This window comes from Myotis daubentonii, chromosome 10, assembly GCF_963259705.1.
Source record: "Myotis daubentonii chromosome 10, mMyoDau2.1, whole genome shotgun sequence".
NCBI lineage: Eukaryota > Metazoa > Chordata > Mammalia > Chiroptera > Vespertilionidae > Myotis > Myotis daubentonii.
This window is the reverse complement of record NC_081849.1, coordinates 8,931,467-8,953,157: the sequence shown is the minus strand read 5'-3', so window position 1 is coordinate 8,953,157 and position 21,691 is coordinate 8,931,467. Positions and strand designations below refer to the sequence as shown.

The 21,691-nt window shown below is 41.8% G+C and overlaps 2 pseudogenes; both read right to left on the bottom strand.

The window, feature by feature from the left end:
• Nucleotides 1-1,890: 1,890 nt before the first annotated feature.
• On the bottom strand, nt 1,891-11,391 carry LOC132242649 (GTPase IMAP family member 7-like; annotated as a pseudogene).
• A 2,031-nt stretch (nt 11,392-13,422) lies between these two features.
• On the bottom strand, nt 13,423-14,148 carry LOC132242659 (lactoylglutathione lyase-like; annotated as a pseudogene).
• Nucleotides 14,149-21,691: the final 7,543 nt, after the last annotated feature.

Below are 21,691 nucleotides of genomic sequence, written 5' to 3'. Positions count from 1 at the left end.
CAGAGGCTTCTACAAGTTCAAGGAAAATTGAACTAGAGACTCAAGTTCCTAGGAGCCACTGAAGCCTCCAGAAAGTCTACTTCCAAAGAGGAGTTTTCTCTCTGGCTGACACACTGACAGGGTGAGCACAGGCTTTTCAAGTCACAGGTAAATAAAAAGAAATTGAGAGGTTTAGACATTTTTATTTCAATATCAAAGTAAAGGGCAAACAGGTCTTAGTGGGCTGTGAATTGGTGATACAAGATGTGGTAAAGAGTTATTCCTCTGTTCCATGCAGGTCTGGGGGAGTCAGCTCTCTGGTCCAGATTAAATGAACCAGGTTAGCCCGGCTCCCCTGTCCACCCACACTTGCACTGCCCTCAGTGTCTCTATGCTCACAAACAAACTCAAACCTGCCTCCAATTCTGCTGGGTAATCCCAAATATCTTCCCTACAGTATCCTCTGCCTTGTGTCTTCACAGACAAACTCTCCCAGGGGCCTTCACATCACTACAGAGACAGGTAAAAGGGGGAAATCATCTGCGACAGCGGAGTGCATATGGGGGTGAGGCCCACAGCCCTGCCTGGAAACCATTGGGAACACAAAGGGGAAAGCCAGTGCCAAATGCTGAGACTGGACATTTCCTCTGCTGCCAAGGGCATTGTGGTTCAAGGCTTGTGCACAGATGCCAGGGAGGCACTGATAGGAATCTGGATTTTGGGCTTGTCCACTTTTCTGGTGAGTTTTTGTCCTGAGGACTTTTTATCCTTTTTTTCTTTTTCTGATCAGCTTTCCAGGTGCGTTTTTAATGTGCTGATGCATCAAGGTAAGTGTATAGGGGAGTTTTGGATTATTCTTTGGTCTGTTTTACTGTTTTATTTTACCTTAGTTGTGTCTGGCTTTAAGGTAGTTTTTGTTATTTTTCCCCTGACTTCATCTGCCCTTGGGTTTAGCTGGCACAAATGGCATGAATTGGTTCTTTGTGCTCCACTTCCCAGACCAGAGTGATGTAAGCTATGTATTCTCTGGTGAGGGAGGAGACCTACAAACTATTTGCTCTCAAGTGCCCTTGGTTGGGGAAGATAAGATCTTGTGATTAACAAGCTGGCTGCAAGCTTCCCAAACAGTTAACACCTTTCGTACTGCTCAGGAGCTTTCTCCTTTTTCACGTGCCATCAGTTATGGACCTTAGATGTCAACACACTGTCTTGTCCACATCGAATGAAGTGATCTCATTGGTGGAAACCGTGCAGGTCAATCTACGAAAAACTATATAATTGCACGAACCCATAAAGCATTGCAGTTACTTGTATTTTGGTCATTCGAATAGTCTTCGTCTTCAAGTTCCTGGCGCTTTTAGAAAATGTTTTACGCAGTACCATACGTTAAAAAAGTACTAGGAACTTTAATTGTTTTTGTAAATAAAAATGTTATAATTATTGAAAAACAACACCTGAAGTGCATTATGATGATTTAAATAACGTGCAGTTTGCCCAAAAACGTGCAGTCCCTGGCATATGTCTTAGAGATTTCTATGCGGTACGAAAGGTGTTAATTTTCTCATCTCAGTTTCCATTTGTCCAGGAATTTTCCTAGCTTCTTACTATCCTGCCTCACACGGACCACAGAACATCCTGTTGGAGAAGCCTGCTGCTTCACTAACAAAGTGCTCACAGACATGGACTGAAATAATGTGCATCACCGGTGGTGCTAACACTTGACACAGGCAGGATTTCTCATTTGCATTTTCCTAAGTTGAGTCTGTGAACTCTTCATCATATATTATTGCCGATTATGCCAATTCTGTAACTTGCTCAGGTTGTTAGCCTTGTGGGTATTGGTGGTGAGTGAGCCGGGAAGATGGTGGTGGTTACTATCACAGCATAACAAACCATCCCAAAGCCTAGTGGTTTAAACCAACAACAATCTTTATTTTTCTCATGAGTCTGCAATCTGGGCAGGATGCAGGGGGGTGGCCCATCTTTGCTCTTTGCTGCTTCACCTGAGTTGGCTCAGTTGGCAGCTGGAGAATCTGCTTCCATGTTGCCTCACTTGCATGGCTGGCAAGTTGGTTCTGCTGGCAGATGAAAGACCAGCCAGGGGGGTGGGGCAGTGACTTCAAGTCCTCTTCATGTGGCCTCTTGATGGGCAACCTGGGATTCCTCACCACATGGTGGCCAAGTGCCAAGCCCACAAACCCTAGGGAGCAAAGAGGCATTTCCCCTATCTTACTTTTTAAAAAATATTTTGATTTCAGAAAGGAAGGGAGAGGGAGAGAGAGACAGAAACATCAGTGATGAGATAAATCATTGATGAGATAAATCATTGATGGGCTGCCTCCTGCATGCCCCACACTCGAGATCGAGCCCACAACCCAGGGATGTGCCCTTGTCCGGAATCTAACCAGGGACCCTTCAGCCCAACTGCTTATGCTCTACCCACTGAACAAAACCAACTAGGGCCCTATCTCACTTTTGAAGTCACAATCATACACTAGTTGTCAAAGCAGTCATAAAGTCCATTAAATTTCAAGGAAGGGGACAAACAGTATAATTCAACAGAAGGAAAAAGAAACTGATTATAAGAGAAATGGATGGGATAGAATATATTGTTTTAGTCATCTTTGGAAAATACAATTAATCACATTAACAAATCATAGTAAGTTAAGAAACAAAAATAAAATTTACATTATTTCCTAAACATATTCAGTATTTTTGAAAGCATGTTCCGAATCCCATTTACAACATCTTCAAATATATTTCTTCCAGCTTCTTCTCTAATATTTTGAATATTTTCCTTATACTTCTCCGATGAGGATTTTTTTCTCTCCTCCATTTCTTGCAGTGATATTTTTCCCTCAGCATATTGCTCTTCAGCTAGTATAGTTTCCTTCTGTAATTGATCACCATAGATTATCTTCAAGGCCTCTTCCTTACGTTGCAGCTTTTTCCCTACCTCCTTGTAGATGTTATCAGAAAAGTGAGCCCCTTTGTTCCTTTGCACCATTTCCTCTATCATCTCTACCAGCTCCTGCAGTTGGGCTTTCTTCTCAGCCTCATCTGCCCTTTGCTCGTTATTGAAGGCATAGCAGCGGCTCCCACATTCCTTGATGATGTTTTTCAGGTTTATATCTGCTCCTGCTAAAAAGTCATTCAGTGTCTGATTACCCAAACCATCTTTGCGCGTGAACAAGACGATCATGTGATTCATGGCTGACTCCCCAAAGATGGCCTTGATCATCGTAACCGTTTTCCGTTCCTCCTCCGTGTAGCGGCTCAGCTGTAGTACCAGGATGATGGCGTGAGGCCCCGGGAAGGAGAAGAGGACACACTTGCTGATTTCCTTACAGGTGGTCTCCAGTGTCTCCCTGGTGTCAAAGAGCCCTGGGGTGTCCACAACAAGAAGCTTCCTCCCCTCCCATTGTCGCTCTGCTTTCTGACAGCCCGTGGTAACAGCGTGGGGAGCAATTTTAGAAGCAAATTCTTCTCTCCCCAAGGATGGTATTTGCTGTTGCACTTTTCCCACTTCCGGTTTTCCCCACCAGAACAATCCTCAGAGTGTTGTCCTGTAGGCCAGCCATTTCTTTCAAGAGGCTCTGAGGTGCAGGTACCAACAAGATCTTAAGGAAAGAAATGAGAAGGGGAAAGGGTACTTAAGTAAGTGGGGACTATTCCCAAACCTCTTTTCTTCATTCTTTCCCCCCCTAAAAATTTATAATCATCTATTACTCATCTGGAGGAAATAATAAAGCCAAGTTTTCTCACAAAAGAATACAAGGTCCAGGTGCTTTCATAGGAGAACTCATTTAAACCTCTACAAAGCTAATCATCTCAGTGTTATGTGAGCGATTCCTGCTTTCAATTCTTTCTCTGAATCAAATGTGATATTAATCCTAAAGTCTAACAGATATTTGACCAATAAATAAAGCTACAGATGTGTCTCATTTGGAAATATTCATACCACAGTTTGTTGTTTCAACATGTTATCAATAGATAAAGTAGAAAATTACCTACTGCAGTCAAGATATTAGACTGAATTCAACGCTGATCCATGTTTAAAGCATTTTATACATTGGAATTAATAGATCATTATCTAACGTGATCTTATATAACTAAAAATTTAAATTTTATCATCACTTTTTCCCTGTAGCTGAGAAAGAGTAGATTATAATGTTAAAATAATGGGTTATAAAGTTTTGGGATGAAGAAAAAGTAGATACTTCTCTAACATTTTTTTTTATAACTGTAAATTTAAACTTTTGCCATCACCATTTTTTTCATGCAGTTGAAAAATAGTGGATTATAAAGTTAAATGGTGGATTATAAAGTTCATTTCAATGAAGAAAAAAAGAAAGTTATTCAGCACCATTGAGAAAAAGAACAAGGAGAAAGGACTAGCTTTACAATGAATCAAGTGTTGTAATTTCTATGATTACAGAAGTGTGATATTGTTGTATGAATAGAGATAATAGTGAACAAAAAACAGAAAATTCAGAAACAGGTCAAATTAATCATACCTTAGTCACTTATATTCAATTCAATTACACTATGTTACAGTTAGGTTCAATAAGAGCATACCACATCAAAGGGGCCAAAGATGATGTGATAAAGCAAGTTTGGAATATCTGTATAACCATTCAGAAAAAAGATAAAATTGCATTTATTGCCTCATGCCATTCGAATTGCAAGCAGATTAGAAGTTTAAATGTTGCAAAAAAGCGTATAAATAGGGAGAACCAAGATGGCAGCATAGGTTAACGCCGGAGTTTGCTGCCTTGAACAACTACTTCAAAAGTGAAACTAAAAGACAGAACGGACATCACCCAGAACCACAGGAACGCTGGCTGAGTGGAAGTCCTACAACTAGGAGGAAAGAGAAACGCATACGGACACTCAGAGGAGGCGCAGTGCTGAAGTCAAATTCTGAGGTGCGGAGTGCGCGGAGCGGGCTGGCGGCGGAGGGCGAGGTTGTTGTTTTCAATTGGGAGGGAGTCGCAGACTCTGAGCACCAGATACGGGCGAGTCTTTAGGGACCCAGACTCAAACGGGAGAAGTGGGACTGTCTGGCTTCGGTCAGAGCGAGTGCAGCTTTCTCTCCCAGCTTTGCAGCGGGTGCTGGGACTCAGAGAGGCAGAGCCCCTGGGGACAGGACTGAGAGCCGCCATAACTGCTCTCTCCGGCCCACCCTGTTGATCCTGTGCGACCCGCCCTACCTAAGCCCTGCACAGAGGCATTTGCCGGATAGCCTCAGGCAAAGGCTAGATTAGCACCGCCCTAGAGGACAGAAGTTCTCTCACTGCTGACACAGCTGATTCTCATAGCCACTTGGCCTGGAGGTCAAACCCTCCCTGGAATTAGCTACAACAATCAAGATTTATCTATAAGACTGCGAACAAAGACCACTAGGGGGTGCACCAAGGAAGCATAACAAAATGCGGAGACAAAGAAACAGGACAAAATTGTCAAAGGAAGATATAGAGTTCAGAACCACACTTTTAAGGTCTCTCAAGAACTGTTTAGAAGCTGCCGATAAACTTAATGAGATCTACACGAAAACTAATAAGACCCTCGATCTTATATTGGGGAACCAACTAGAAATTAAGCACACACGGACTGAAATAACGAATATTATACAGACGCCCGACAGCAGACCAGAGGAGCGCAAGAATCAAGTCAATGATTTGAAATGCGAGGAAGCAAAAAACATCCAACTGGAAAAGCAAAATGAAAAAAGAATCCAAAAATGCGAGGATAGTGTAAGGAGCCTCTGGGACAGCTTCAAGCGTACCAACATCAGAATTATAGGGGTGCCAGAAGATGAGAGAGAGCAAGATATTGAAAACCTATTTGAAGAAATAATGACAGAAAACTTCCCCCACCTGGTGAAAGAAATGGACTTACAGGTCCAAGAAGCACAGAGAACCCCAAACAAAAGGAATCCAAAGAGGACCACACCAAGACACATCATAATTAAAATGCCAAGAGCAAAAGACAAAGAGAGAATCTTAAAAGCAGCAAGAGAAAGAAACTCAGTTACCCACAAGGGAATACCCATACGACTGTCAGCTGATTTCTCAACAGAAACTTTGCAGGCCAGAAGGGAGTGGCAAGAAATATTCAAAGTGATGAATACCAAGAACCTACAACCAAGATTACTTTATCCAGCAAAGCTATCATTCAGAATTGAAGGTCAGATAAAGAGCTTCACAGATAAGGAAAAGCTAAAGGAGTTCATCACCACCAAACCAGTATTATATGAAATGCTGAAAGGTATCCTTTAAGAAGAGGAAGAAGAAGAAAAAGGTAAAGATACAAATTATGAACAACAAATATGCATCTATCAACAAGTGAATCTAAGAATCAAGTGAATAAATAATCTGATGAAGAGAATGAACTGGTGATTATAATAGAATCAGGGACATAGAAAGGGAATGGACTGACTATTCTTGGGGGGGAAAGGGGTGTGGGAGATGCGGGAAGAGACTGGACAAAAATTGTGCACCTATGGATGAGGACAGTGGGTGGGGAGTGAGGGCGGAGGGTGGGGCAGGAACTGGGAGGAGGGGAGTTATGGGGGGAAAAAAGAGGAACAAATGTAATAATCTGAACAATAAAGATTTAATTTAAAAAAAGCGTATAAATAAAAGAAAAAACATGGGTAACTTATTTGTAACCGGGAGGTAAAGGAAATATAAGATTTGAAATAGAGTAAAGAAAAGGATGGATAAGTGTGATTGCATAAAAATATCACAGATAATGTGGGACAAAAGACACCTTTGAAAAATTAAAACAAAAATGTCAAATTAGGGACAGTAATATTTTTCACCTTACAACAAAGGGGGTAAATGCTCCTGCTATACACAGAAAATTAAAAAGTACGGAAAGTAATAATAGCAACTTGATAGAAAATGGAGTAAGAGATGGGAATAAATATTCAGAGAAAACTGAATTTAAATGTACCTTGAATATATCAAAAGACATTAATGTACACTCAGAAAGACAAATCAAAACACAAAATAAAGTCACTAAAAATATCAATTAAATTAAACCTCTATTTCTGAGGTAAGATACTATTTGACACATCCAGGTTTGGCCAAAGTCCCAAGGTTTGCCAGCATAATCTGTTGGTAAAGGTAAGAGGGAAGCAGGCCTTCTCCTGCATGGCTGGTGAGAATGGAAAAACAGTCCAAACCCTTCAGAAGGAAATTCAGCACTGTGCTGCCAATGTACATATGCATTTTCTCATTCATTGCCAATCCCCCATTTTAATATTTATCCCTTAAGTACACTGACAAAAATGCAGAAAAATAACACATAAGGATATTTATGGCATCATTATTTGTAATAAAAAAAGACCCAAAAACCATCAAATGGTATTCAGTAGGAACTGGTTGAATTATCACAGAGGTCCTCAAACTTTTTAAACAGGGGTCCAGTTCACTGTCCCTCAGACATTCCACACGTGTGCACTGCGGGCCCCGGACGGGTCGGCTGCTAAGCAGGACAGGCAGCGGCGGCAAAAACACCCGGCGGGCCAGGTAAATATTTTCGGCGGGCCGCATGTGGCCTGCGGGCTGTAGTTTGAAGACCCCTGAATATATTCACACAGTGAAAGACTATCCAACCTTGAAAAGGAATGTGTCTCTCTATATAAGCATGGAGAGGTCTCCAGGATACATCATTAAGTGGGAAAAGCAATGTGAAGAAAATAATGTAGAGTTTACCTACCATTTCTCTAACGAGGAAGAATATGCACTACATATATAAAATATAATACATATCTTTTTCATATATATGAAAAGGCAATAACAGGATACTCTGAAAACTAAACCAACAAAAATTTACTTTCATGGGGATGGGAGAAGCAGAGTGGAGGGAACAAGGACAGAAGCTGAAAACTGATGTCTTGGTTACATAATATTTCATAGATTTAATTTTGAAACCATGTAAGTTGTTTACATAATTACCAAAAATTATATTTTAAAATTCTAAAACCAAAATCAACTGGCAAACAAATCTTATTGTGTATTGTGTGGTGAATGAACCATATAAGCAATTGGTCCAAGATACTTAAAAAAGCAATAATGTCTTTGTCCATCTTGAAAAGGCATAGAGATAAAATGATCCCAGTGACAATGACCCCCCCCACCCCCCTTTGTGCTTAGAGTGTGGTTTTCAAATGCCATTTCCTACAAAAGTTAGGGTTTTATAAATAAACTACTGATTCTAGGAATAGGTGTGAAAATGCTTCAGTTGAGCCTTCAGTCTCTTGACAACAAGAAAGCCAGGATGCTCTCAAAAATCACTGGGATCTCATGGAAAGGACTTAAGAGCCAACCTCAAGAGAATGCAACTGGACATTGATGGGGCAATGTGAGCATCAATAATAACTCCAGTGAATGAAAATACAGTATATCAGATATCTTAAAATACATGAGTTCATAACAAGGCCTTCTGCCTAAAATAGTCAATCGCTCCCTTGGGAATGTGCTAGGAAAGCATCTTCTTGTTATGAATGTTGACAAATAAAGGGAAAGAATTGAGCATTTATCCTGTCTTTCAGATACCACTGTACTTCATGGAAATGAGAGAATGGTTGGAGGGAACTTTCTCTTTATACAATTTTTCCATCTAATAACTAAGGGAAGAATGATAGGATTTGATATCATCACTGTTAGGTTTGATTGAGTAATTGAATCACTACCCCTTCCCTGGGAACTGGCTTTTCAGGCTATGTCACTATGGACATTCCCTTTGCTGAGACCACATTTCTCTTGTGGTGACCACATTCCATTATCTCCCTTCCTGGTATGCATAAAGAAGTCTCCATCTAGAAAAAGCCTTCCAAAAATCCTTTAAAAGCCACTGACTCCCGTCACTGGGGCCTGGAGCCATCCAGGCTCAGCCACCTCATGTGTGGATGATCCAATAAATTCATAATCCCTCAGCACTCTGGCCACCTGCATTCCTCCTTTGGAGACCTAACAATCACTTCTGACCCATAATGAAACTTAGGCCATCATTAATGTCGATTACTGTCAAGAAAGTGAGACAACTAAACATTATATGCCTTCTGAGGGAAGTTTCAGCTGAACCTATGATGTATTCCCACCAAATAGTCAAACCTGAGTCAATCAAGCCTCTCCTTAAATATAACTTCACCCAAAACACTGGACTAGAAGAGTAGGTGAAATGACATTGTGAGAATGTTTATCACAAAATGTAAACTGCCCAGTTCTTTTGTGAAAAAGACTCCTCCTTCTTACACAGAGAAATTTTCCAGAAAGAAACAGGGAAGGTGAGAAAGCTATATATTAAATTAAACATAAGAGAAAACAAATAATTGCAATTTATGAATCTTAGTTGGATCCAACTTCAAACAGTTTTTTTAAATTATGAGACAATCAGGGAAATCTGAAGGCAACTGGTAACTAAAAAATCCTATTTGCTTTTTGAAGTCTGATTATGGTCATATTTTTTAATGATTTAAAATATTTACTGATAAAATGAAACAATGATATTTGCTTCAAAATAATGCGGGGTGGCTGGGGAGTGGTCAGTATATAGATGAAACAAGATTGGCATCACTTAATAATTGTGGAAGCTTGGTCTAGTTCAGTGATGGCGAACCTTTTGAGCTTGGTGTGTCAGCATTTTGAAAAACTCTAACAACTGTGGTGCCGTGTCACATATAGAAATTTTTTGATATTTGCAACCATAGTAAAACAAAGATTTAAATTTTTTTAAAAAATATATTTTATTGATTTTCTACAGGGGAAGGGAGAGAGATAGAAACATCGATGAGAGAGATACATTGATCAGCTGCCTCCTGCACATCTCCCACTGGGGATGTGCCTGCAACCCAGGTACATGCCCTTGACCAGAATTGAGCCCAGAACCCTTCAGTCCGCAGGCCAACGCTCTATCCACTGAGCCAAACCGGTTTTGGCAAATTTTTGATATTTATTTTATGTACTTAAATGCCATTTAACAAAGAAAAATCAACGAAAAAAATGAGTTTGCGTGTCATAGGTTCACCATCACTGGTCTAGGTACATGGAATTTCTTTGCATTGTTTGTTTATCTTTGAGTAAATTAACATTTTTCAACAATAAAAATTTGATATGTGTGTAATATAACCATGGCTGACACTCTATACCAAGCACCCTAATAATTTTTTTATACATTATCTCACCTATTCCCCCATAATAGCCTGCAAAAAGCTCATTTTATTATTCTAACTTTTTAAATAAAGACATTGATGTGGCTTGAAAATGCTGAGACACTTGTCAAGATCGCAGTGCTAACAGATATAGGGCAGACCAGGGCATCAAGTTCAAAGTCTATCTGACCACGACCTTCCCTCCTAACCACTGCACACAATGGCCTCCTCTCAGTGTCTTCTCAGACCCAGGATTCTAAAATTACATTGAATGAGAGCTAGATCAAGAGAGGGCAGGGAAGAGAGTCCACGCTCTTTCCAGACAGAACACTCTTAGGAAGCCTGCAACTAGGGCCATTAAGTGGAGGGTTTCTTATACATTGTTCCTGCAGAATAGTCAACCTCTACCCATGACACCCCCTCCTCACCTCACATGTCATACTTACTCGGGTTAAAGTTTCTCTCTGCTGAATGATGAAAAGGATTCAGCAAATGGCAGTGCCGATTTCCTCTGGCCTTAGTGATGTGGGCAACCCCTAGAGTCACCACACTCTTTGGGACCCTGCTTCTTTTTCAGTAAAAGGGGGAGTTAGACAGGGTGGAGTTGACATTGCCTTCAAGCTCTAAAGGCCTGCCTTGGGGACACTCATTTCCTGTCCAGGGAAAAGGAGGGCTTGTCAGGCAGCCCTCAGTGTGTATCAGAGCAGCAAATGCATGAAGGTGCACCAGTCAGCACAAAAGTATCCTGTTCAATATGAGACATGTAACAACTATAATAATAAAAGCATAATATGCTAATTAGACGAAACAACCTTCTGGGCATCCTTCCAGAAGAAGCCCGGGCTGCAAGTGCCAGCAGAGGCAGGCTGTCAGGGCTGCGTTGGCCAAGCCCCTTGCACGAATTTCATGGATCAGGCTTCTAGTTGTACTAATAAAGCTCCTGACTCCCCTCCCTACCCTCCTTCACTACCCTCAGCCAGCAACCCCCCTTTCTCCACCCCTCCACTCCCTCTCTGATTCTGGCACAGAACCTGGTCCTTCCTGGGACCAGAACCCACACCATCTACACTTCATGGACCCACTGCCCAAACAACTCTAGTGCGCAGGGCTGCTTCTCAGCCAGACTCACCTTCTTTTCAACCAGTTGATGAGTTCTCAAATGTTCTCCAAAGACACTCTTCCAGCTGGTGCTTTTGTTTTAACTGTGAAGAAAGAGTTCACAGCCTCTTAAACCACTGAGCCAGGAAGCATAGATTGGGTGGAGCCTGTGGAAGAACTGTTTGCCTTTAAAGAGATAGTAGTATTTCCCCTAATTTGGTGGATGCTTTCATTTTGCCAAGTTTAAACCTTTTCTTCCATGTGCTTTCTCTTGTACCAAAATTACCAAAGCTATATTTGGTGTTTTGGGTTATAGTAGTGGATTGAAAGGCCCTTATTAAATGACATAAATCTTGCCCCCAAAAAGCCAGACACAGTGTCTGTCACCTTCCCTGGTGCATTGGGAGACTGCGGGGTCATTCTGGAAGAAGAAAGTTGGACATAGGACTTGGTGTATCCTTGGGTCTTGCTGGTGATGGTACAATATGGGTTTTGAGTCTATTCTTTTAGGAGCGTCTCAAGTTACTCATTCAGAAATTAACACAACTCAGTTACAAAGCCAAAGGGGGTAGAAACCATTGGGAGCCAAGTGGAAACAAGGAAGGAGAGGCCTGGAGAAAGTCTTCCAATGATCACAGTCTCTCTGTTTTTGTTTGTTTGTTCTGTCATATGGTTCTTTCATGGTTGAAAGTCTACATTATATGACATATAAAGATGCATCCAGGGAGTAGATGCTTCCTTCTCTCCCAGCCTTCCTACCTTCTCTTTCACCAGGCCCAGACAGAGGCAGCTAATCCTAGATTTACCAGTGGATGGCTCCAAAAGCTGGGAATTGTTTTCAGCTGGGAGACAGGCTGTTGACTCTCTCATGGCTGGCAAGATGTTCTAGTTGTCTGTTGCGTCACCACAAATAGATTAAATTTTGATTACACATTTTGCTTCACTGGATTCAGAAAGTGGGATAGTCAATGCTTAAGCTTGAGGATAGGTACTAAGTGGGCCAGATGTGCCATGAACTAGAGGACAATAGGGTTGCTACCCATGGAGGGAAGCAGACAGATTTGGAAATGGTGTTGTAAATGCCCATATTATTGGACCAATTATTGGTATTTTTTTTTAATTTAAATGCTTATTTTATTTCAGTCTATAAGTATGGCCATTTGTTTGAGTTGCTCACATAAATCCATTCCATCCAGAAAGGAAATGTCAAGTGCTTCTAGCAGTGTAAGCACAGTTGGCATGGCCTACCCAAGATCTTCCACCACAGTCTATACAAAACCTAAATGTAGTTAAACAAATTGGATGCTCTTATTCTCTGGGCCTTAAGAGATTTTTTTTAAGTCAGTTTGGTTTTTTAAAAATAAATAAAATGTCACTCATGGCAGAGAAGACCACTGAGCTGATTTCTGATACCTAAGTTATCACTGGTCATAATTTATCCTAAATGACGACCCGCATCTGAAAGACCTTAGTGTAGGGCTCTTCACAAGTAACACAAGCACCACTCACACAAGAACAACTGGGCACCCCCAGAGCAGGTGAGTGCTACAGACTTCCTTCCTCCACTGCTCCCTCCCTCAGCACGGTTCTCAGCCCGAGAGCTGAGAGGATAAGGCTAAGTCACTGAAGGTTTTACAAACAGGAGGCTAGTCCTCAACAGGGGATGTCCTGTGAGGTACTCATTTGTGAGGTACATCTGAATGCTAAAAATAATGAAGGAATTTTGAGTACTCATGCCTATTTGTATTGCCTTCCATTAATGAGAGTTATTTTACATGTCTACCTTGTGTTCTTTCTCACAGGATAGTTGGGAGGATTAAACAAGATAAAGCATGTTGATAGCCTAATCTGGTGTTTGTAAACCCAGGAAAAATATTCCCACCCTTCTCCCAATCCCCTAAATAAAGACGTTAGTCCTTGAACTTCGAAAGCACTTTATACATAAGAAGAAATTAGTCTTTCTGTCAGCATCCTCCTCAGAATGATTCTGAATTCCTCCCAAGAGTGCCTTCTCTCTTGTAAAATAAACACTTTATACTATTTGAAGTGCACAGAAAGTTTTGTTTTTGTTCAGGGCTCTTTACTTTCCACTGTGAAACGTTATTTCTGAGGACTGAAACCCCAGAAGGAAACATGTTAAATGTGTGGGTTTTTAAATGATGATTGAAAGGTAGATGTGAGACAATGAACCATCAGTTCTTGATGCTTCTGTTATTGAAATATATCCAATTTCCCTGTCTCTCTTTTTTAACTCCCACAGTATCTTTATGGACATCTCAAAGCAGTATTCCCATAGATCTAAATAATAGTTATCATTTTGTTAGGATTCAAAATTTCAATCCAGTAGCCATCAGGATCTTGAATAAATGCCAGGCCTTTCATTTTACCATCGTCAGGCTTCTTCACAAATTTGACTCCCAGTTCTTCAAATCTTTTGCAAGCACCATGTACATCAGGAACTGCAATTCCGATGTGACCAAACCCTCGAGGTCTGAGTTGCCGCTGTGGTAACTCTGGGTCTCATCCTCCTCACTGCCCCGACTGTGTGTCAGTTCAAGTGTAGCTTTTCTGGAGAACACGCATGCTACCGTTTCATCTTTATCTTTTGGGATGTCATTTTTATCCTCATAAGCCAAGAAATAGAGTGAAAATTTCATGGTGGGAAAATCTAATTTTTGGAGTAGCGTCATTCCAAAAACTCTAGTATAAAAATCCAAAAACTTCTTAGGATCCTTAATTCGTAGCATGGCCTGCTGCAACAGAAAATCCTTGGTGCTGGGGTCCAGGTCCGAGCAACAACCGAGGGCAGCCTGGTTGGTAAGGCCACCCGACGCGGGCTGCGGCTCTGCCATGGCTGCACTGCTGTATCACGCACGAAGGTACCCGGGAATACAGAGAGCTCCACACTCCGCCCAGCCGGGGGTTGCCTCCACCCCAATTATTGGTATTAATGACTTTGGTCACCTTGAAGGAACCCAGGTAACAGTTTTTCTATTTCCAATAAAGACACAGATCAGGACCAGTTATATAATTCATAATGTCTGGCACAAGAAAATATCAAGCCCATTGCTTAAAAATCATGAAGAATTTGAAGATGACATTACAGAGCTTTAAATCCTTGAGCAAACCTACAAGTCACACATCCATGAAGCTCGCCTTGACAGGCTGCATATATATGAGTCCAGAGCAGAGCCAGAACTGCATTTCGTGCTCAAAATGCTTCCACCACTGCCCCAGTTCACTTCATTCTCCATATTCCCTGAATGAAACTTGTTCTGCCTGAAGCTGCCTTTTATGTTTTCTTGGACAAGTAATTGCTCCTCCAAGCACACTCATAGGTTACCAAAGGGGAAGAGGGATGTGGTTGAAATAGAATCCATAGATGCTATAGGGAATAGAATGTGGGTCTTGAATGGTCCTCGCCCTGAGGTCCTTGACCATGGGAGAGCATCTGGAGCATGGCTCCCACCCCTGAACCCTGACTTAGGAGTGACCTCCCGCTAGCAGTCTTTTGATAGAAGGGATTTTGCCTCATGTCTCTCCTGTGCTGTTCACTTGGCCATGCTACTCATCCTTAGGAGCTCCTTTCCACACCCAGCTCTGCTGTGAGCCTCCTGTCTCTCTGCTGTGGGTCCCCACCTGCAACTCCATGAAGGTGCTCTCCCCGCTCCCAGGATGCTGTTCCTTCCACATAGTCAGAAGCAAAGAGATGAAATAGAGAAAGACATGGCTTCCTATTTTACATTTTATTATTCTTATTTTCCCCCCTTTATGCTTTCCATCATAGACATGTATGTCCATGTGGAAATATGTGGATTTTTAAAAAAAAATGTTGGGGTTATTAAAATACATTTCTTGAACTTCTATCAGAGTCTGCCTTGTGGAGTTCAAGTCTTTGTATGCTGGTATGTTCTAGATAAATTCAAAGCTCATAATTATTACAACTTTGCAAAAATAGTAACAGGAGGTGAAAGGAATTGTTTCTTGAACTGTTCTGACACTTCCATAATGAATAATTAACTTGGTATATCAGTTGCCTATTGCTGCCATAACAAATTACTAAAAATTTAGAGTCCTGAGACAATGCAAATTAATTTTCTTAGAGTTCTGGAGGTCAGGACCCTGAAATTAGTCATATGCAGATAAAATGAAACTATCCTCAGGGCTGAAGGTTCTCTAGGAGAGAATCCATCGCTTGCCTCTTCCAGCTTCTAAAAGCTTCCAGAATCCCTTGTTTTGTGATCACATCACTCCAATCTCTGCTGCCATCATCACATTGCCTTCTTCCTCCTTTAATCTTGCCTCCCTCTTCTGAGGGCCTTTGTGATTACATGTAGAACCCACTCAGACAATACAAGACAATCTCCCCATCTCAAAATCATTAACTTTGTCACTTCTGCAATGAGGAAACATATGTTCTGAGGATTAGGAATGCTTATATGGGGTTGGGGGGTGTGATTTTCTGCCTACCACATGTGGATAGGTTAACCCAGCCGTGGGCAAACTACGGCCCGAGGGCCAGATCCGGCCCGTTTGAAATGAATAAAACTAAAAAAAAAAAAAAGACCATACCCTTTTATGTAATGATGTTTACTTTGAATTTATATTAGTTCACCCAAACACTCCATCCATGCTTTTGTTCCGGCCCTCCGGTCCAGTTTAAGAACCCATTGTGGCCCTCGAGTCAAAAAGTTTGTCCACCCCTGGGTTAACCTCTCTGTTACTCTTTTTCTGATCTTTAAAATGAAGTATTGACTTCATAAGGTCATTGTTTAGAAATTTGAATATTAAAGGTGAGATCTCAGTTCAAAGTGAGGACCGTGGTGTTGGACACTGGAAGAAATGTGATACTTGATACAATGTGTGAGATAAGTAAGTCTCTGAGTTATATTCCACTACTGGGTGGAAAGAAGAGCTTGAAAGCAATACACTTGCGTTTCCAAAGACAGTTTGGGGGGTATAGCCTGGTTTCTCCTTGTAAAATGCAACAGTCAAGAAATGAGAGCAATGCATCTACAAGCCAAGGACCTCCAAGGGTTGCCAGCAGCCACAAGGAGCAGGTCCCAGCAAAGATCCTCCCCAGCACCTTCAGAGAGAGCGTGGCTCTGCCAACCTTTTGATGCTGGAGCCCTAGAACTATGGGACCATAAGTTTCTGTGGCTTTAAGCTACACAGTTAGGGGTACAGTGTTACAGCAGCCCTAGGAATGTCACACAACACCTTTTTCCTTCTTCCACATTTTCTCCTGCCCTTCTCATGTTCCATTCACTCAGCATCCCAGAGATTTTCCCTTATGCATGAGCTTATGTTTACTATAGTCTTTCCCACCACCATCCACACATCTGGCCCAGGTGGACCACAGAGACTGCTGATGAGTGAAGTGCTGGCTTTCTCACAAAGACCTTTAAACTCTGCCTGACCCTGTCTCTCAGCAACGCCTCACTGTCCAAGTTTCCCAGGCCCTATAATCAGCTCCACCCTATTTTCATTACTTTTACAGTTATTGAACTCAGGCCTTTTACTAAAGAATTTAGTGGTTGTCAATAATATATGCAGCACCAAAACAAACCCCCAAATTCTTTCTTTTTGAGAGAGAAAGTGGAAATGAAGGGCCCCTGGACTCTTAAGGGAGTGGGCAGACTACCAGGCTGGTGTGAGCACAGCAGGTCCTGAGACCACCTCTGCCTGAGAGGATGCCCCAGGCCCACTGGCAGAAGCCCACTTCACACTCCCACAGAACAACGTATTCACACAAAAGAATAAATAGTTTTACAAAAACTCACAAAGGCAACAGTATGGTGGTTACTAGCAGAAAGGAGGATGAGGGTTTGTAAGGGGTAAATGGAATCAAATATATGGTGAAGAAAAGAGACCAGAATTTTGGTGGTGGGAACACCAAGTAATATACAGATAATGTACCACAGAATTTCACACTAGAAATACACGTAATATTAATAGCCAATGTCACCCCAACTAATTTTAAAAAGTATAAATAGTTTCATCTAAAAACCAGAGTAGGGCTTCATTCTTTGCAAAGTTAAATAAAAAGAGCGTTTGTGCATTTAAATACACAGGAAACACCTTCCTCAGCTGGCAGCACACAATGCTAATGTGTCTGACAGTGTGTCCCCTGCTGTTAACATCAGTGACACGGGTTTTGTTCTATGAGCAACAGAGCAGATTGTCACATTGGCACATCAGCACTAGTGTCTGCCATTAGCACGTGAAATGCAGTCAGGAAAGGTATGTGGGTCTGGTTCTGCCACTAGCAGCATCTGTGGTTTTGGACAAAATAACCCCTCTGAGGCCTGGAATTTCTACAGATAAGAAGATAGATGAGTGTCAGATCATCTAAGTCTGATGCCTTCCAAGGAATTACCCCAGACACTAATAGGTGGGCCTTGCCCATGAGAACAAGTCCTCAGATTCTCGGAGTGGTTTGAATCCTGATCCCTAGCTGCTTACCCACACTTCCTCTCAGATGTTGGTTGGTTGTAGTGATAAACCTATGACAGCGAACAGGGTTCCTCATGGAGGACCACTTGGAGGGACCAGTCCTGGGACTTTTGGCTTCAGGGTCTGTGTGAAGGAGCAATGTCACTGGGGGCCTCTGCTCTCATGCTTTGAGTGCCTGGGGTCATCAGAGTCATGTATAGTTACAGACAGTGACAGATCCCAGCCCCATTACCATGTGGCACCAACAGCTGGAAGGCAGGAAGTGGGCAGCAATTGTGCTTCTCCCACAGTCTCTGCCACTCTCAGCACACCCTCTACTCCTTCCTTACTCATCTGCCAGGACTTTTTAGTCCCCTTCCTCCAAAACTCATTCGTTTGCTTGGACAACCCTGGATTCTTAGCTCTCCCTTGACCCTAGGGGCAGAAGAAGAGGCTTCTTAGAACAGGAACCTAAAACTATTCAGAGGCTGTGGGATCCATCTGTTAACATTCAGTCACTTGCCTCTTTTCTGGGATTTTCAGTTTGGTTTCCACAATTTCTGATGTTATCTGCATTTCTTCCTTTTGGGTTTAGTTTGATGTCTTTAGGTGGTTTATTACTACTGATAAATGCTGTAAGTACATCTTTACCAAGGGTCAAAGGTGCAATTTTAATGTATATCCAAAATGTATCATAGCACAAATTTTTTTTTTGCTTCTTATTATCTACCCAATTTCCAAGAAATGAGCTACAGGATGTTATTGTAAATGCACTTATGCACCGGAAAGCACACATCCTGCCTCCATCACACACTTTCCAGCCATCGCTTCCTCCTTGTTCTAAGTCACCTTTAAAGTTTGGACACAGCACAGTCTAGAAAGGCTAGGTTGCAGGGCCCATGTCCCATGAATTGTACCTGCTGAGGTGTTCAGAGGGGTGAGAAGAGAAGGCTTGGCCAAGAAGAAATATCACCATGGAGATCAGCCTGAAGAGTATTTAGAATCAATTCGGAACCCTCCCTTTGTGGTGCTGGCGTGTGGATGAAATGGGGGAGTTTTCCTGTGAGCCTCCAAACACTCACCTGTTCCTCCTCCAGAGCAGGCACAACACTTAGTACTTTGACTCTGACATGAGCCAAACAAAATAAATTCTACTCTGAATTGAACCGGTGCTCATGGATGTTTCCATCTTTCAAATTCTAACAATGATATTCTCAAAGCTTAACTTGTGAATAAACACCTAATGCAGCCTCATTGTTTTGGAATATCTCTTGAAGAAATATCACTTGGAAATATCACTTAAAATTAGAATTATGGGACTCGTTTCTGAGCTGTGAAATACCATAAATGGCTATCTGGAAATATAAGGAGACACCAGCATTTCTCCTGTCCTCTGCAAGTATAACACCTCTGCATTGATTGGAAAGCCTAGGACTCCAGACAAACATAGCAACCTGGAAGGCAATGGCACCTGTCACCTAGGCCCCATTTAGCAATAGTTCATTGAACCCCACTGAACAAACATAAAAAGGAAAAACTAAACTATACAAAATCCATGCACTCAGCAGGAAGGAAGATGAGGGGAGCTAGCAGAGTAACCACCATTTAAGCTAAAACTACTGACTGGGTTTCCATTTTCAGACAGGATTGTGAGGGGCCCTGCAGAGTTACAGCTGGTGGAACAACCATATCTGGTACAATTTTTTATAATTAAAATCTCTAAAACTGCCCTAAGGTAATATAGCAAATGAAGAAATGTTAATTTTTTACAATGGACCAAATTGTAGTAACAAGTGTGAGAATCTGGGTGGTACCTAATCCATGACTCCCCCACTCACCTTCAGCTCAGCTTAAGGAAAACTCCATTCTGAGTAGATGTGATAAAGAAGATGGGGCTACTGCTCCCCTCAGTTAACCATCAAGTACATGCTACCTTACCAATAGGGGCAGGCTGGCAGCATTTCCCATGATTCCCTTTAACTCTTTTTTTTTTTAAATATATTTTATTGATTTTTTACAGAGAGGAAGGGAGAGAGATAGAGAGCTAGAAACATCGATGAGAGAGAAACATCGATCAGCTGCCTCCTGCACATCCCCTACTGGGGAAGTGCCCGCAACCCAGGTACATGCCCTTGACCGGAATCGAACCTGGGACCCTTCAGTCCGCAGGCCGACGCTCTATCCGCTGAGCCAAACCGGCTTTGGCTCCCTTTAACTCTTATTTGCAGGAATAAACTGGTGAGCACAGCCAGCAGCACCCTCCTGCTTCTCTAGTCATAGCACAGAGGCTCTATCCCAGACATAATAGGCTAAGAATATTGGGAGCCCAGCGGCTCACACTCCAGTTCCCGCATATGATAGAGGATCCATGCTGGGAGAGGCAGGTTAAGAAGACCAGAGGCAAGCATCCTTTGATCAGGCCCCAGAGCTGTGGCTCAGAGCTTTTGTACAGGAAGAAAAGAAGTCCATAATTACAGAGAACTCCAAAGCTCTCCTCAAAAAAAATGACTTTATTTGACACAGAGTGTAGGAAGTTACCAGGCACTCTTGAAAACTGTGAAGGTTTTAATGGTAAGTAATTTAGAGGAATCTGGTAATCTGATAAGAGCTTTAAGAGAAACCATGGTCAGCCATTTACTAGAGAGAACCAGGAAAATAGGCATGTAAAAGGGTGGTTTTAGGATCAGAGAAAATCTGAAAGAGTGGCCCCCAAACCACGCCTTCAAAGGAAACCAATTTTATTTATATCAGGCTGTGGAGCATTTTATGCCCAAAGACATTGTCCAAAACAGGAGAGAAAACAGATGGCAATTAGTAGACCTAACAGCTGGGTATAATACCGATGGAGACACTGCTAAGACTATTGTCATTCAAGGTGACATCTCAAGGCTGCGCTTTCTGAGGATCACGATTATAGGTTTCACACTGAAGGGGAAATAGACTTCTCCACAGGAGTTCAGCCGTGTCACTAAACCAACTTGAAAACAACAGCAACTTGAGCCCTAGAAATGCAGAGGTGAATCATGATCCAGAGCACTGCACTACATTACTTAAAACACCGAGTTTATTAATGAAACTGCAAGATATTCTACAAAGAAACAGGAAATTGTGACCCAGGGAGTGACAAAAATTCAGGCAACAGTAACTCTCTGTGAGAGGGCCAACATATTGGCTTTGAAAAGAATGCTTCAAACCAGTACTTAGAAATATGTTTAAAGAACTGAGGGAAATAATGCTTAAAAAAGAAAGGAAGCCGTGATGACAATACCTCATCAAATAGAAATGAAAATTTTACTAGAGAGGCTCAATGGTAGGTTTAAACCAGCAAAAGAAAGGATCAATGATTGGTGTAAAAATAACAGAAATCAAGAGCAACTAATCAGGAGGTCAACACAGATGAGATGTGGGGACCAAATAGATATAACACTAGAACACTCCACTCAACAACACCAGAAAACACATGCTCTTCAAATGCACAAAGGACATTATCCTAAACAGACCATGTATGAGGCCGTAAAATAAGCCTCAGTAAATTTAAGAAGCTCGAAATCATACAGAGTATGTTCTCTGGCCATAATGAAGGAAAGTTAGCAATCAGTAACAGAAAAAAACTTGAGGAAAAGGACTATATATATGGTTTTTTTTTAATCCTCACTTGAGGATATTTTTCCCATTGATTTTTAGAGAGAGTGGAGTGGAAGGGATGAGGGAAGGAGAGAGAGAAAGAGATAGAGATAGATGATAGATAGGTAGATAGATAGATGATAGATATATCGATAGATAGATAGGTAGAGAACAGTACATCAATTTGTTGCCCCCCACACCCATCCTCCTATCCTGACCTTGGGCCATGGATTGTTCCTGCAACCTAGTTACATGCTCTTGACTGGGAATTGAACCTGCAACCTTCCAGTATTCAGACCTATGCTCTAATCCAGGGGTCCTTAAACTACGGCCCACGGGCCACATGCAAATACAAATATTGTATTTGTTCCCGTTTTGTTTTCTTTACTTCAA